We start from the raw sequence: 5,105 nt of genomic DNA, 5'->3' as shown, positions 1-5,105 counted from the left end.
CTACTGAGATAAATAAAGCCCTACTGAGATAAATACAGCCCTACTGAGATAAATACAGCCCTACTGAGATAAATACAGCCCTACTGAGATAAATACAGCCATGATGATATAAATAAAGCCCTACTGAGATAAATACAGCCCTGATTATATAAATACAGCCTAAAGATAAATGAAAGAGATGAATGCGTAGCGGCTTGGCTACGCTGGCGACTTGTCTGGTTTGCGTTCATGTGGAATAAGGTGTGCTTGTTCATGCAACAAGGTCGTTCAATTAGCCCATTCTACCTCCCTATCTGAAAAGACTCAGTCGGGGCCCCTAGGCAGGTGATAATCAGGGACCCAGATTCCTCCAGATTCGAAACATTTATGAGAGATGACTGCACCTATTGAGTTATAAGTGACTCCTTCATCTAGGGGACAAGATAAGGGCCTGTTTGCAGATCCTTTGCCTTTTTCAAATGTGTTTGGCTGGTGACTGACTGAATGATGTCATCTGCATCGCTGGGGGCAAGAGGAATGGCTATCAGTCCAAGTCAGACAAGACACTATTAGTTGTTTGTTTTTGGGAGCCGTTTTCCATTCATTCTGGACCGGTCGTGAAGATTCACCTGCTCAAGGCTTTTACTCCAGACTTTGCTGATCTTCTATAAACTCTTCTCTCTGCCTCGTTTCGTTCTCGCAGAAAAGTTTTATGCTTTAGATGTGGAGAGATAAAAGAATCCCAACGTCGGCTTTAATGAGACTTGGTTGATATTACCTGAGGACTAAGAGGCTTGGTTGTCAACCCAGCACAGCTTTAGCAGTTACCATGATAAGAACACCCGGACACCCTCTTGGTGAGGTGGGATTGATTTGAAGAAGCCAACCATTTCATGCTTGAACACACACCCACAAACACACATACACAAACACAGAATCAGATACACACACATACACACACACACACAGACACACACACACACTCACACGCGCACACACTCTTATGCAGGTGGCTCACCAGGCAGCCAGCGAGAGTCGAAAGCATCACATAAATGAGGGAGAATGACCCCTGGCGTTGATATGACTGTGAGATTTGACAGCCACCTCGTGTGCAGGCCACTCTGACTAATTGGGCTAATTTGGCGGCGAGGGAAGTAAGGAGTCTCAAAGGACCAAGTGGCTACTCGTTTCATCTCTCCTCTTCATCTTAACTGTCTCTCTCCATCCCCCTCTCTTTCCGTCTCCCTAACAACCCTCATCTTTCAATCAAGACGAGAGATGAGCGGTCTGAAGTTGCCTACGAGTTCAACTCCGTCCTTAATAATCCTTATCTATTTGAGAGATGTATATAGCTAGAGTTATTGCAAGTATATTGGAGTGTCAATAGTAAGGATACCTTGCCCGTGGTACCAGGTCTTTGAGGCGTTGCGCTTATTTATTTCTCTGTGATACAGTATCTGGAAAACAAAAGCCTCCTTATGCCCTGCGAGCTTAGAGTTGAGTGAAAGATTAGCACGGCCAACCATCCAACAAATACGATACATCCTCCAAGTTTTCCCCCTCTTTTTTTCCCCCCTCCCCGCAACACCACTTAGAGAATAGGCCAGGGTAAAGATTATCTGCTTTGAGAATGGTCCGAGGAAACGGCGAAGTCGACTCTCCTCGAATATCAATAAAAATGTATGGGCAATACATTACGTCCGTGTTGCGTGGCACTCTGAATCTAATGCACTACTGTTCCTCTGACGGGTTCTGATAGAATGAATGTGTTATTTGTTCCCGTCGAAGACTAATGATAGTCTATGTGACAATGCATGCTACTGCACTGAGCTCTCCCTCTCTGTCTATCCAGCCTTTAGCACTCGCTACTTCGCTGGGCATCTGCACTCGTGGGATGAAGCAAAAAGGGATGGGTTTGAGACACAACATATGTTATTCGTTTTTCCAATAGCGCCATGCCTCCCAGGGATATTGCGCTATCACATTATGACATAGAAAATGAATGAGGCTCCATTGCGCCCCAAGATGGACTACAGCCGGTCAGAAATAATATTGAGGATGCAGACATCGCGGGCTGGTGATAGCTGGACTGGGGACATCACAAACAATATATCTGAGTTTATCTTCAGAAATAAGACGAGAATGGAGAAAACGCTATGAGAAATTGTGTTGTGGAAAAAAATATCTAAAATAAACAAGTCTAGTCCCTTTGTTATTCTCCGCTGTTATGCATCTGTCATTTAGAATTTGTAAATGGATAAAAAATTACATATCATTATGAGGAATGAGGAACAAAATACTAAATGATGTAATGTTTGGAGATAGGTCTGGAAAAGGCCTAGAGCAACTTGCAAGTTTCTGGCAGATTGTCACTGTTCACTATTTTAATAGTCGCCTTCTAAAGGAAGAAAGATTAGCCCACTTAACAAACAGACATAACCTTGCAGAACAACAAATCACTACATCATTTAACAAAATAAAAAACAAAAGGAATTAAAAACACTGGCTGTATCATATGCTATTAAAAAGAAAATGCACTGGACCAAGTAAATACTTTCAAATGCTATTTCGTCTTTTGTCTTAGACTGAACTCAAATACAAAAGAAATGTCCATCACTTGAAATAGAAGAACTATAAAATGGTTTACACTGTACTTCCTTAATCCTGACCTGTAATGAATATGTGTGAAATTCTTGTAGTCATGTGCTGTACCTACAAAATGTACATGTAAATCAACATATGCCATGAATATGGGTTTATCTTCTCCTTATTCATAATAAAACACAGGGCAGCGTATTTTTAACCTGCAATTATTCATGCTTACATTTCTTAGCACTTGCAAGTGTGTATTCTAACGTCTGCTTAGGACTTATGGATGTAATATCCATGAATTTACAATTTAAAAAGAGGACAATTTCCCCCTTACATATATATATTTGCTAACATAACATTGTACTCTCAGTATCAGCACGTTGTCAGCCCTTCCAGCCCCAGCGGAGATCAGGCAAGCATGGTAGACAAATACATACACACACTCACACACACACAGCACCACACACACACACCACACACACACACACACACACACACACACACACACACACAACCAACAAAACACACACACAACACACACACACACACACACACACACAACACACAGACACACAGACACACAGACACACACACACACACACAACACACACACCACACACACACACACACACACACACACACACACCACACACACGGTGGAGATGCATTTCCACTGATCTCCTGGCTGCAGCTGTAGAGAGACCCAGGTTCTCTCAGCTGGGGGTCCGCTGAGTGACCCATTCCTACCACATAATCACAAGCTGCCAACAGCCATTCCTGTGTCTCATAGCTAAAATTTAATGCCGTCAACAGCCAAGATGAAGACAAGAGAGAGAGAGAGAGAGAGAGATGAGAGAGAGAGGAGAGAGATAGAAGAGAGAGAGAAGAGAGAGAGATGGAGAGAGGAGAGAGAAGAGAGAGAGAGAGAGAGAGAGAGAGAGAGAGAGAGAGAGGAGAAAAGAAAAGAAAGAAGAAGAGAGAGAGTCAAGCCATAGAGAGAGGAGGGTTAATGAAGAGAGAGAGAGACACGCCCTGACCTTAGAGAGCCTTTTTATCTCTATTTGGTTTGGTCAGGGTGTGATTTGGGGTGGGCATTCTATGTTTTTGTTTTCTATGATTTTGTATTTCTATGTTTTGGCCGGGTATGGTTCTCAATCAGGGACAGCTGTCTATCGTTGTCTCTGATTGGGAACCATACTTAGGTAGCCCGTTTCCCTCCTTTCTGTGTGGGAAGTTGTCTTTGTTTGTGGCACTATAGCCTGAAGCTTCACGGTCGTTTTTGTATTGTTTCTTGTTTTTGTCGGCGTCATCCTAATAAAAAGGAATATGTACGCTCACCACGCTGGGCTTTGGTCCAGTACTTTCAACGGCCGTGACAGAACTTCCCACCACCAAAGGACCAAGCAGCGTGGTGAAAGGGACTCCTGGACATGGGAGGAGATCCTGGACGGTAAGGGACCCTGGAGGCAGGCTGGGGAGTATCGCCGTTCAAGGGAGGAACTGGAGGCAGCGAAAGCAGAGCGGCGGCGATATGAGGAGGCAAGTCAGCGAAGCAGACACGAGAGGCAGCCCCCCCAAAAAATTGGGGGGGAACACGGGGAGATTGGCGGAGTCGGAGTTTAGACCTGAGCCAACTCCCCGTGCTTACCGTGGGGAGCATGTGACTGGTCAGGCACCGTGTTATGGGGTGATGCGCACGGTGTCTCGTGTGAGCATTTACAGGCCGGTGTGCTCTGTGCCAACGTCCCGCATTTGCCGGTTGGAAGTGAGCATCCAGCCAGAACGGGTTGTGCCAGCTCTGCGCTCGAGACCTCCAGTGCGCCTCCACGGCCCAGTGTATCCGGTGCCAGCGCCAAGAACCAAGCCTCCAGTATGTCTCCCCAGCCTGGTGAGTCCTGTGCCTGCTGCCAGAACCAGGCCTCCTGTATGTCTCCCCAGCCTGGTGAGTCCTGTGCCTGCTGCCAGAACCAGGCCTCCTGTATGTCTCCCCAGCCTGGTGAGCCCTATGGCAGCTCCACGTACCAGACTGCCCATACGTCTCCTCCCTCCAGTGATGATCCATGGCAAGAAGCCTCCAGTGATGATCCATGGCACGAAGCCTCCAGTGATGATCCATAGCACGAAGCCTCCATTGATGATCCATGGCAAGAAGCCTCCAGTGATGATCCACGGCACGAAGCCTCCAGTGAGGAGTCACGGCACGAAGCCTCCCACGAAGGCCTACAGTCCGGAGCCTCCAGCGACGGTCCCCAGTCCGGAGCCTCCAGCGACGGTCCCCAGTCCGGAGCCTCCAGCGACGTTCTCCAGTCCGGAGCCTCCAGCGACGTTCTCCAGTCCGGAGCCTCCAGCGACGGTCTCCAGTCCGGAGCCTCCAGCGACGGTCCCCAGTCCGGGGTCGGCGACGAGGGTCCCCGCACCAGAGGTGCCACCAAAGTGGGGTGAGCCAGTGGTGGAGCGGGGTCTGCGTCCCGCACCTGAGCCGCCACCGCGGATAGATGCCCACCCAGACCCTCCCCTATAGGTTCAGGTTTTGC

Source organism: Salvelinus sp. IW2-2015, linkage group LG14 (genome assembly GCF_002910315.2).
Source record: "Salvelinus sp. IW2-2015 linkage group LG14, ASM291031v2, whole genome shotgun sequence".
NCBI classification, from domain to species: Eukaryota; Metazoa; Chordata; class Actinopteri; order Salmoniformes; family Salmonidae; genus Salvelinus; species Salvelinus sp. IW2-2015.
Note: the sequence above shows the minus strand (reverse complement) of the source record.